The sequence below is a fragment of the Mobula hypostoma genome, chromosome 8 (assembly GCF_963921235.1).
Source record: "Mobula hypostoma chromosome 8, sMobHyp1.1, whole genome shotgun sequence".
NCBI lineage: Eukaryota > Metazoa > Chordata > Chondrichthyes > Myliobatiformes > Myliobatidae > Mobula > Mobula hypostoma.
In genome coordinates this window covers 159,286,540-159,300,114 of record NC_086104.1, presented here as the reverse complement: position 1 = coordinate 159,300,114, position 13,575 = coordinate 159,286,540, and positions in this window count along the sequence as shown.

Sequence of the window (13,575 nt, the reverse complement as noted above, 5' to 3'; positions counted from 1 at the left end):
TAGGATACATCCTCCCTGATGGTAGGAGGTCAAAGAAATTACATCAGAGCAGTACAGAGATGGAAAACTGTGGTATGTTTCCTTCAAAAGTGAAACTAACAACATTCTTTATGACTAATTTTACCAAAATAAAATCGGCTAATGAAGCAGATGAGTAATATCCATTAATACACCAATTCTCACCCCTGTTACCTGGGGTTTGTACTTCCTGAGTCCAGATTCAGATTTATTCATCACATGTACATCGAAATGTACAGTGAAGTGCATCATTTGCCTGAACAACCAACATACTGTGCTGGGAGCAGGCCGCACATTCCAGCAACAACATAATATGTCCGCCATCTTCAGCAGAACAAAACAACATAGAACATAGCAAGCAACAACAGCAAACCAAGCCCTGATCCTCCCTCCCTCCTGCCCACCTCATCCGAAGATTTAAGCAACACTAATGGATCGTTATGATCTGGAGCACATTCTGAAGGGACAGTAGAAACATTTTCAGAAGTAACCATCAAAGGGAGTTGAAACGGAAGGAAATTGTTTGGTAAATGTTCTTGCTCGCAGCTGACAAAAGAGCCTCTATGTCTTGTTCATTCACATCATTGACATAACGTAGAATAAATCAAGCACAGTAGGGTAGAGGTTAATGAAGTCACATTACAGTACAAGCGATCACCAACTGGGGTTCGATTCCTACTGCGGTCTGTAAGCAGATGGTATACTTTTCCTCCAAGTTTCCTCCCACTTTCCAAAGACACGTGGTTAGGGTTAGTGAGTTGTGGGAGTGTTGCGTTGGTCCCGGAAGCATGTCAACACCTGCGGGCTGCCCCAGCACGTTCCTCACTGCTCTGATTTGTTGTTAATGACGCATTTCACAGTATATTTCAACACACGTGACAAATAAAGCCAATCTTTTCCTCTCTGATTCATTATATATCATTAAATAGTACAGATTAGAAAAGATTACGGGGTCATCTTGGAAATGGAGAAAAAAATTGAGAAGTGCAGGGAGAGATGCCCAGAGCTTAGGGCTGAGCAGCTGAGATCAAGGACACCACCACAGCAGTAAACTGATCTACCCAGTTTCCGGTGCTGGGTGCTGAAGTTAAGACTCTATTAGGAATTAAGTCTGTTTCTATTATACCATCCTTGCATCTTGTCCATTTTAAAGGCCTTAAGGTTTTACTCATGCCCGTTGAATGAAATTCTTGAAGTGGAATTCTAGAATAAGTATCACGGAAAAGTTGTAAAGTAGCTTAGCTTCAATTCCCCGTGTCTCCCTGCACCTGTCCTTGCCTCAGCAAACCCCCACTCAATTATCCACCTGAGAACTCAATTTCCTTCTGTGGATTCTCCCTTCCTCCGTGCATAAAGAACCTTCAGGCAGATTTGTCTGCTGCATTATTTTGATAACATTTTGCTGAGAAATTGATTTTGCTACTAACTTAAAATGAATATATCTTAGTGTCTCAGTGTCACTGATATGATCAGCATTTATTAACTATCCTCTGTAGGCTGAGACCATGGTTACAAGTTATGTCACTGAAACAAGCAGAGCCACTTACGATATAACTGAATGGTATTTCAAGTTTCCGTAAGCCAGCCAATGGAAGACCCAGGCTGGATCCCGAAACAGCTCCCCCTTCAGGAGATGAAGTAGAAAGGTGGTCAGGTCACTGGACAGGCCATCAGATGTAGGCACGGTACTGTAGTAATTACGACACAGTCTGGGTTCAGTTCCCACCACCGTCTGTAGGAGTTTGTATGTTCTCCCTGCGAACACGTGAGTTTTCTCTGGGTGCTCCAGTTTCCACCCACATTCCTTGACGTATGAGTTAGACCATAAGGCCATAAGACATAGGAGCAGAAATAGGCCATTTGGCCCATCGAGTCTGCTCTGCCATTCTATCATGGCTGATTTACTATCCCCCCAACCTCATTCTCCTGCCTTCTCCCCCTTACCTTTGATGCCCTGACTAATCAAAGACCTATCAACCTATACTTTAATATACTCAATGACTTGGTCTCCACAACTGTCTGTGGCAGTGAATTTCACAGATTCACCACCCTCTGGCAAAGAAATTCCTCCTCATCTCTGTTCTAAATGGAAGTCCCTCTACTCTGAGGTTGTGCCCTGTGGTCCAAGATTCCCCACTGTAGGAAACATCCTTTCTACATCCACTCTATATAGACCTTTCAATATTCGAAAGTCAATAAGATCCCTCCTCATTCTTCTAAATTCAGTCAAATACAGGACCAGAGTCATCAGATGCTCCTCATACATTAACCCTTTCATTCACAGAATCATCCTCGTGAACCTTCTCTGGACCTTCTCCATTGCTAGCAAGTCCTTTTTCAGATAAGGAGTCCAAAACTGCTCACAATACTTCAAGTGCCATCTGTCCAAAGCCTCAGCATTGCATCCCTGCTCTTATATCTAGTCCTTTCGAAATGAATCCCAACATTGCATTTCCCTTCCTTACCATTGACTCAACCTCCAAGATCACCTTTAAGGAATCTGCACAAGGACTCCCAAGTCCTTTTGCATCTCTGAGTTTTGAATTTTTTTCCCCATTTAGAAAATAGTCTATGCCTTTCTTCCTTCCAACAAAGTGTATGACCATACACTTCCCGACACTTTACTCCATCTGCCACATCCTTGCCTTTTCTCCCAATCTGCCTAAGTCCTTCTGCGACTCTCTGCTCCCTCAACACTACCTTCCCCTCCACCTGTCTTCATATCATCCGCAAACTTGGTCACAAAGCCATCAAATCCATCATCCAAATCGTTGACCTACAATGTGAAAAGAAGCGGTCCTACTACTGATCCCTGTGGAGCATCAATAGTCACCGGCAGCCAATCAGAATAGGCCCCCATTTATAAACACAAGAAGGTCTGCAGATGCTGAAATCCAATGCAACACACACAAAACGCTGGAGGAACTCAATAGATCAGGCAGCATCTATAGAAATAAATAAACAGTCAACATTTCTGGCCCCTTTATTTCCATTCTTTGCCTCCTGTCAATTGGTGATATCACACCGGAGGAATATTGTATCATTTCTTAATGCATGCATTACTAAATGACAATAAAAGAGGACTGTGTGTCCTCATAATCTAATCTAATCAGTCAATCTTCGATTCATTCTCTCTCTTATCTTTCTTGTAATACCATGGGCTCTTGTTAAGCAGTGCCACGTGGGGCACCTTGTCAAAGGCTTTCTGAAAATCCAAGCGCACAACATCCACTGACTCTCCTTTGTTTATGATTTCCTCAAACAATTCCAACAGATTTATCAGGCAAGATTTCCCCTGAAGGAAACCATGCTGACTTTAGCCTACTTTATCATGTGCCTCCAAGTTCCCGTAAACGTCATCCTTAATAATCGACTCCAACATTTACCCAACATGAAGTTAGGCTAACTGGCCTGTTATTTCCTTTCTTCAGCCTCCTTCTCTTCTTAAAGAGAGGAGAGACATTTGCAATTTTCCAGTCCTCCGGAACCATTCCAGAATCTCGTGATTCTTGAAAGATCATTTCTAATGCCTCCAGAATCTCTTCAGCCACAGTTTTCAGCACCCTGGGGTGTAGCCACCTAGCCCAGGTGACATCTATCTTCAGACCTTTCAGCTTCCCAAACACCTTCTCCTTAGTAAAAGCAACTACACTCACTTCTGCCCCCCAGCACTCTGGAATTTCTGGCAACTAGACTACTAGTGTCATCCACAGTGAAGTCTGACGCAAAATACTTATTAAGTTCATCTGCCATGTATTTGTCCCCATGACTACCTCTCCAGGATTGTTTTTCAGCACTCCAATATCCACTCTCACCTCTCTTTTACTCTTTGTATACAGTATCTGAAAAATCTTCTGGTATCCTCATTTATATGGTTGGCTAGATTACCGTCATATATCTGCTCTTCTCTCCTTATGGTTTTTTTAGTCACCTTCTGTTGATTTTTAAAAGTCTCCAATTCTCGAACTTTCCACTAATGTTTGCTACATTATATTCCCTCTCTTTTGCTTTTTGACTTCCCTTGTCAGCCATGGTTGCCTCATCCTCCCTTTGCAATAAGGGGAGAAGGCAGATTGGGGCTGAGAGGAAAATTGGATCAGCCATGATGAAACAGCAGATCAGACTTGATGGACCAAATGGCCTAATTCTGCTCCTATATCTTATGGCCTTGTGGTCTTCTCATATCTATCCTGTGTCTTCTGAATTACCCGTAGAAACTCCAGCTATTTCTATTCTGCCATCATCCCTGTTAGAGTCACCTTCTAATCCACTTTGGCCAGCTCCTCTCTCAAACCTCCATTAATTCCCTTTACTCTACTGCAATACTGATACCTCTGACTTTATCTTCTCCCTCTCAAACTGCAGTGTGAAGTCTATCATATTATGATCACTCCCTCCCAAGGGATCCTTTACCTTAAGCTCCCGAATCAAATCTGGTTCATTATACAATATCAATCCAGAATTGCCTTTCCCCACTGGGCTCAACTACAAATTCTCTAACGAACCATCTCATAGACATTCTACAAATTCCATTTCTTGGAATCCAACACCAATCTGAGTCTACCTGCATAATGAAATTCCCCCACGACTATCGTAACATTGCCCTATTACATGCCTTTTCCATCTCCTATTGTAACTTACATCTCACATCCTGGCTACTGTTTGGATATAACTCTCATCAGGCTCTTTTTACTCTTGCAGTTTCTTAACTCAACTCGATCCTGTGTCACCTCATTCTAAGGGTTTGATCTTTTTTTACCAAGAGAGCCATCCCATTCGCTCTGCCTACCTGCCTTTCCTTTTGATACAAGGTGTCTCCTTGGATGTTAAGCTCCCAACTTTGATCTTCATTCAGCCACAACTCAGTGATGTCCACATGTCATACCTGACAATCTTTAACTGCACTACAAGATCATCTACCTTATTCAGTATACTGTGTGCATTCAAATATAACACCTTCAGTCCTGTATTCATCCCCTTTTTTGATTATGCCCCCTACTGTTACACTTGAACTCATCCCACTGACTGCAATTTTGCCCTGTCATCTGCCTGCCCTTCCTCACGTTCTCACAGCACAGTGCGTCAACTTGTATACCAAATGCCCCGTCCTCAGCCCTGTCACTCTGGTTCCCATCGCCCCCGTTAAATAAACCCTCCCTAACAGCTCTAGCAAACCTGCCTGCGAGCACGTTGGTCATGCTTGGCTTCAGGTATAACCTGTCCGTTTTGTACAGGTCATACCCTGTTGTACAGGGTTAGTAAGTTAATTAGTCACATGGGTGGTTGTGGGCTCTTTGGACTGGAAGGGTCTGTTGCTTGTAAAATAATATCTGAATCATTCATCCTGAGCTCAAATGCCACCACGGTATCGGGGAATTAAATCCAATTCGTTAAATGGATCTGGAATTACTGGATTGATATAAAATTAATTTGCCTATAGCAATTTCCTCTGTGGATACACCTTTGCTCCCGCTGTGGAGAACCTTCAAGCACATTTGTGTGTCTTTCTTTGGATATTTCCCTGTAGCCTCTCGCAGAGATATTGACTTTGCCCGAAAACCCACACTCAGGAACCTGGGAACAGCTTCTTCCCTCTGCTATCAGATTTCTGAACCATCACTGAACCCATGAAACCTACCTCATTATAATTCTTGTTGCACTATTCATTTGTTTTATAATCCACACAAGTTTTTATGTGCTGCACTGTACTGCTGCCACTAAACAACAAATGTCAAGACATACATCAGTGATAATAAACCTGATTCTGATATCAGCCATCCTCACCTGGTCTGGTCCTATGTGTGAACTCAGGCTCACCAATGCTACTCAGCTGCCCGCTTGGCTCAGGAGTACTGAGAGTCACAGTGCACCACAGCACAGAAACAGTCCCCTCGGCCCATCTAGTCCATGTCAAACCATTATCCTGACTACCTGTGCCCAGACCGTACCCCTCTATACCCCTCCCACTCATGTATCTATCCAAACCTTTCCCAAATGCTGCAATCAAACCCACATCTACCACTTCCGCAGACTGCTTGTTCTGCACTCTCACCGCCTCTGAGGGAAGAAATTCCTTCTCAGGTGCCCCTTAAATATTTCACTTTCACCTTTAACCCATGACCTCTGGTTGTAGTCCCACCCAACCTCATGGAAAGAGCCTGCTTACATTGATCCTATCTATACCCCTCATAATTTTCTATACCTCTAACAAATCTCCTCCCATTCTCCTACCCTCTAGGGAATAAAGTTTCTTTTTTTTTGAGAAATATTGAATAGGTTAGGACATGGATGGGATCTTTCAACATCGACTAGATGGGCCAAAGGGCTTTTTTCTGTGCTGAAGAGCTGTTTGACTCTATAGCTAAGAGTAGTGAGCCTGTGACATTCAAAAACATTAAGTAAGGGATAAATCTGATAGTTAAAAGGGGAGGAAGTAGGAACTGTATTATATGACTGGACACCATGACTGGAGGTGCAATGGTCGGGAAGGAAGGCAATCAAAGCTTCCAGTGGGATCTGGATCAGCTGGAAAAACGGGTTGAAAAACAGCATATGGAATTTCATACAAACAAGTGTGAGGAGAAACCAGGGCAAGATTTACACAGTGAATGGTCGGGCACTGAAGTGTGTGGTAGAACAGAAGGATCTGGGATCACCATGTGTTGTGTCATATGATGTGGGAGATCATGGTCTTCCACCTATCTTTAATCTGGGAAGTTCTAATCAGCTCTTCAAAACTTTAGCCTGTCCATCCCTTGATGCAAACTATCAATGTCAACTGCAAGACATTCTTCCATCAATTTTTTCCCGTCACTGCAAGATGTTCGAGCTTCTCTTTTCCCAGTACATGTCCCAGAAATTCCAGCTGCCATTTCCTAATTGATGATATCAGCTCTCTTCTTATTCCAGCTTTTCACAACGCTTCCTCATTTGTTACTCTGCCCTTCATCACTCTTCTCAAAAACCACATTCCTGCAGCTCTGAGTCTTCCCTCAATTTGCTTTGATGTTGTGCAACGTTCACTTCCGTATGTTGGTGTGGAATGAACATGGCACCGCATTACCCTGAGTTTCATACCCGTAGAAATTGTGTTATTTTTTAGTATCTTGCTCAAACATCCAAATGTACATTTAGCAATCAAAGGTTCAAAGGTTAAATATTCATTTTATTAACAAAGTATGTATGCAAAATATAACCTGGAAATTTGTCTTCCCCAGATGGCCATGAAATACAGAAACCATGGAAGTCATTGAAAGAAAAGATGTCAACCCCACCCTCCCCACATGAAAAAGAAAAAGAAACAAAAACTCGCAAACCCCAAGCCCCCACAAAAGCTCCCTCACACAAAAACGGTTTGCCCACCCAGAAAACGGCAGCTAGAACATCAAACCCCAAACCCCCAATCCCCTCCCTCGCAAAACATTAACAGATTTCCCACAAGGAAAAGAAACAGTGACAATAACATCAAACTCCCCCAATCCCCCCCACACAAAAAACTAATAGATCCCCCGCACACAAAAGCACCAACAAGAACATCAAACCCCCCAATCCCCCCCACACAAAAAACTAATAGATCCCCTGCACACAAAAACACCAACAAGAACGTCAAACCCTAAAACCCTAACCCCTCCCTTGCACAAGATCTAACAGATCACCCACAAGGACATCAAACCACCGGCAACAAGAAAGAAAGGACTGAAAACTGAAGGAGACCCATATAAACTGCAGCCCCTACCAATTACCTCAAAAATCTCAGAATTTTGAAAACATCTTCTGTCAGCATCGAGAAGAGCGACCGCTCAAACTCAATCCTTCCGTGGAGAGCGACCGTTGTCTCGCAGCCTCCGTGGAAAGCAACAACCGACCCGGCCTCCTCCTCGTTCGCCTCGATGTTTCAATCTTCCTCCAAGCTATAATCAGTGATAAACGGAGTCAATGGTGGCTCTGCGTCCTGTGGCCATGATCGTGGCCTCTGGTCCGCTCCTCGAGGCAGCTCGTGCTCACGGTCCTCTCCTGGAATTTTCATGGGGACAGCTCACTCAATCAAACTCCAAACTGTAAGTCAGAGGCTCCAACAGTTTCCAAAACACAATTAAGCTAAGAAGAATAAGTAGAAGATGTTATCAGGTCTGGGGATGGAGATCGATAATTCATTATTCATCAGCCATAATTCCTTGAAAGTGGCATCGGTTAGATACGGTTGTAAAGTTTAAAGTAAAAGTATTATTAAGGCACATATATGTCACCATCCACTACCCTGAGATTCATTTTCTTGTGAGCAATCAATCATGGTACCGCACGTACAAGAAAGACCACACCCAACAGAACGGACAACAGCCAATGTGCAAAAAACAACAAACTGTGCAAATACATAAAGAAAGTGACAAAAAGAAATAAAAATAATAATAAATAAATAAGCAATAAATATCAAGAACATGAGATGAAGCACCCTTGAAAGCCAATCCAAAGTTGCAGTCTACAGGGCCTGCGACCTCAGCTCACTGCTTTACGGTAGCGAGACCTGGAGCCTCTGCTACAGACAAGAGCGGCGTCTCAACGCCTTCCACCTTCGCAGCCTAAGTCGCATCCTGGACATCACGTGGACTGACCGAGTCACCAACAATGAGGTCCTGGCCCGCACCCAGATACCCAGCCTCTTCACCCTGCTCCAACAACGCCGTCTCTGCTGGCTGGGCCACGTACACCGCATGTCAGACGGGAGGATCCCGAAAGACCTGCTGTACGGGGAACTGGCCTCCGACAAGAGAACACAAGAGCGGTCCCATCTTTGTTTCAAAGACGTTTGCAAGAGAGACATGAAGTCACTGAAAATGAACGTTGAGAGGTGGGAGGACATCGCAAGCGATCACTGTCACTGGAGGCTGGAACTACGCAGAGGTCTAAAAAGAGGAGAAGAGAAGCTGAGGCTTGCTGCTGAAGAAAAGCGCACTCGTCGGAAAAACAGCATCAAGACAACACTGGAGGACGGTGCCTTCAAGTGCAGTCGCTGCAGCCGAGACTGTCACTCCCGTGTGGGCCTCTACAGCCACAACAGACGCTGCTCTAACACAGACTGAAGCAAGACTTTCCAGGCACAGATCCATGGTCTCGCGAGACTAACAGACGCCACCACCACCACCAGGTTGTGGGAACAGATCACTGCTGATGGTTGAGGAGTAGTAACTGTTCCTGACCCTGGTGGTGAGGGTCCTGAGGCTCCTGTACCTCCTTCCTGATGGCAGCGGTGAGAAGAGAACATGGCCTGGATGGTGGGAGTGCTAATGGTGGATGCTGCTTTCCTGTGACAGCACTCCATGCAGAATGCTCATTGGTGGGGAGGGCTATACCCGTGATGGACTAATTTTTGTAGGCTTTTCTGTTCAAGGGGATAGGTGCTTTCATACCAGACTGTGATGCAACCAGTCAACATACTCTGCACCACACATCTATAGATGTTTGTCAAAGTTTAAATGACATGCTGAATCTTCGCAAACTTTTACAGAAGTAGAAGCACTGCTGTGCTTTCTTTCCAAAGGCACTTAGGTGCTGGACCCAGGAAAAATCCTCTGAAATGATAACACGAAGGAATTTAAAGTTGCTGATCCTTTCTACCTCTGATCCCCTGATGAGAACTGGCTCATGGACCTCTGGTTTCCTCTTCTTTAAGTCAATTCAGTGAAAGATTGTTGCCATGGCACCACTCAGCCAGATTGCTGAGAGCTTTTGGCACATTGGTCTTCATAAATCAGTACTGAGTACAGGAGTTAGGATGTTATGATGAAGACATTAGCGAGGCCTAGTTTGGAGTATTGTGTGCAGTTCTGATCACCCACCAGCAGGAAAGATTTCAATAAGATTGAAAGGTACAGATAAGGTTTACAGGGATGGTACCAGGACTCGAGAACCCAAGTTGTAAGGAAAGGTTGACCAGGTTAGGCCTTTGTTCCCTGGAGCGCAGGAGAATGAGAGGAGAAGCGACAGAGGCATTACGAAATTATCAGGGGTATAGGTGGGGTAAGTGCATACAAGCTTTTTCCCCTTGGATTGTGCGAGCATGCAACCAGAGGTCATAGGATTAGGGTGAAAGATGAAATACTTAGGAGAACCTGAGAGGGAGTTTCTTCACTCAGAGGGAGGTGCGAGTACAGAATGAGTAGCCGTCCAGCGTCCAATTGCAAGGCTTAAGAGAAATTTGGGTAAGTACAAGGATGGGAGGAGTATGAAGGTCTATCGTTTAGGTGGTGGTTTTTGTGCTGCGGTGTTCTACAATGACGGCAGCTCCAAGAGCTGAGTGACGTTGTGCTGCTTGGTTTTATGTCGTATGTGCTTTGATCCTCAGATGCAGGTTTAAACAATTAGGATGGGGTACCAACATGGCCACCCTCACTCACATCACCCATTGAGAAGATATACTTTGTCGTCATGAGATGTGCTGCTCATGTGCCAGCTGCTGACCTGGGAACGTTCCCCTCAACATTGATATCTTTGTCTGACCATCACTCTTGCACTAGATGGTTGGAAATTGAAGATTGTACTATACAGAACATAGAACGTACATTAACAACACCAGACCAGCCCTTCAGCCCACAATGTTGTGCTAACCTTTTAACCTACCATAAGATCAATCCAACTCTTCCCTCCGTGCTTCTATCATCCACAAGCCTATGTAAGAGTTCATTAAATGCCCCTAATGTTTCTGCCTCTACCACCATACTGGCAGGAGACTTCATGCACCCATCACTCTCTGTGTGAAAACCTCAGCTCTGACACCTCCCCCGCTGTACATTCCTCCAGTCACCTTAAATTATGCCCCTTCGTATTAGCCATTTCTGCCCTGTGAAAAAAACCTCTGTCTGTCCACTCGATCTACCATCTTCCCCCCCCCACCCCGCCCCCGCCGTCAAGTCAGCCCAAAATTGCTGGCAGATTTTACATTAGCTTAATGTTATTTGTCACATGTGCACGGAAACAACAAAAGTCACAGCGAAGTGCGTCGTTTGCATCAAGGACTAAAACAGCCCAAGGAGCTGCTGGGGCAGCCTACAGGCGTCACCATGTTTCCAGTGCTCTTGGCTGAGGACAGGATCAAATACATCTCATGGTCAGCCAGCATGATCGTGTACAGACAGGGGTTAGAGGCAATATTTTCACACAGCGTAACTGTTGCCAGTTATGAAGGAGAATGATTGGCCCTGCAATCTCCTGTTGCAGCTGTATGTGGCTTCAGGTTTTCCTCCCACTTACCACCTCTGTTAAGAAGCCTCTGGAAATTGAGGGAGAATTGCTTCCACTCCGGTTCTGTGAGATTTGAGGTGAGTGACGTGGCCAATGAGGGAATACAGATGGGGCCGGAGGTGCCCGACGGGCAGGCAGCTGATGGTTTTCGATGGCGTGTTCCTTTCACTGTTCCTGCAGGACTCCTGCATGCTCCCTATTCAGAGACTTATTCAAAATAAATTTAATTATTCCCACTTTATCTGCCGTGTCGTTATTCGCCAAACTTTTAAGTTCTGGAATTCTCTCCTCAAACCTCCCCTCTTTTATGATTGTCCCTTCAATCTAACTCCTCATGATCAAGTTAGCCACCTGCACGGATATCTCTCAGAGTCACAGAATCAGAGTGCTACAGCACAGAATAGCCCTTCAGCCCATCTAGTACATGCTGAACTGATGTTCTGCCTGTCAACCACACCTGGACCAGAGCCCTCCAAACCCCAGTCCGTGTACTTATCCAAACTTCCCTTAAATGTTGAAGTCAAACCCACATCCACTACTTGCAATGGCTACTCGTTCCACACTCTCACCACCCTGTGAGTGAAGAAGTTCTCCTGAAACATTTGGTGGTGTTTTCACTGTAAGCCTTAGGACATTCCCATAAATGCTCCATACAGCTGGAGAATGCCAATGTGAGGAGTGTGCTCCCATGCTAGACCACGGATCCTTGGAATTGTGTAAGACTTGCGGCGGTGAGTGACCGGTGAGCTGACTGTAGAAAACTTAACTCAATAGAAATAAAAATGAAGAGAAGGTTGAAGAATCTGCCAGCTCACTAACACCTATTTCACAGACCCGCGCAGAGTTCGAATCCACTGATCGGTGTCACAAAACCCCTGAAATCAGCCCTTAGTTCAGTTCTTGCTGGTTTGAAACCAACGTCTCCTACCTCACACCCCCACCCCCCGCCCTCCCCAACCCTAGTCTCTTGTTAGTTGAAAGTAATTGTAAGGATTTACTTTGATTTCCAATTCTTTATCTTCTGTAAAGGTCACCTCTATTCAAGGATGTGAGGATTTCTTCAAAGCTCCCTGGTTTTAAATGGTTAAAAGTTCCCAGTGCACTCCCATAATCTGCTTTGATTGAAGCCCATGTACCTGGAAACGTTGTTAGCCACAGACTTGCCAAGGGTTTTGTATTTTCACACTTCAAAGCCGCATGGAGCTCTGTGTGAGGGTTGGGATCAGAGAGGGGGTGGGTGGGGGAAAGTGTCTGTGAAGGTTGTAATCATTGCTTTAACAATCAGGAGGTTAATTAAAAATCTTGTGTTTACTGTGAATGTGCAAGTCCCAGCATGGGGTCCTGGCCAGATACCTGTGGGAAAGGTAACACCTCTAAATTCAATCAGGTTGGCGATGAATGGTGACTGCCCATTCTCTCCGCACAATTGGCTCCCTTTTATGCTCCGTACTTGTCATTTGGCCCTGACAAGGTGTGAAGTGCCATTTGCCCGAGTGTTTGAAGAGTGTGCTTTCTCTCTCTCGCCTCGATTGAACCAAGGTGTCACCAGCCATTAAATCGGGGATTTCCAGGGATTAAAAGCAAATTGTTTCTTTTTTTTGAACCTGGACGGGATAAATGTTTCCTTTTCTGAATAAACTCTATTGTGCGCTGAGCAAAGGTATGCCTCAACGGCCTAAATCAGGTTTGCCCATACACCACCAGTCCATTCCACTGTAAAACCCTATTACTGTGAACAGCAGACAAAGGAACAGAAAGTTCTAGAAAATGCAATCTCCAAAGAGGGTGGGCAGGAAATCACTTTATTTCAATGGCTTCACTTGTCTGGGAAGTAGGGTCTGCTCTTGGTTGAGACAGATAATGAACTTAAGCTGGTTGCAAGAACTTTGGGGTAGGAGGCTGTCTGGTGTGAAGGCTTCTGCTCCATGTTCCTGTCCCTTCATGCTATGCTGGAGGTATTCTATCACCCCAAATCACTTACGTACCTTACCTCCTCTAGTACGGCAAAGCGCAGACGGCCACACAGTCTGCACTGAATCTAAATGGAGTTCCCACTCCCTTCCCACATATCCTCGGCTGATGTTGGTCCTTACTCACCTCTCTCACCCTGGAGGTGGATTCACATACTAGCCCCTGGGGTGGGTGGGAGGTGGGGACGTGGCCAGCAGCGTTTACTCAATTCCCTTTGGAAAGTCACCACTGAATTTACATTCACCACCAGCTTCCATCATTTTTCTATTGCCTCAATTTTGTTCCATCTTTGATACCAAGAAGAATGAGGCGATGAACTGGCAGAAAGAATCAGGAGTGGTATTTACTTAA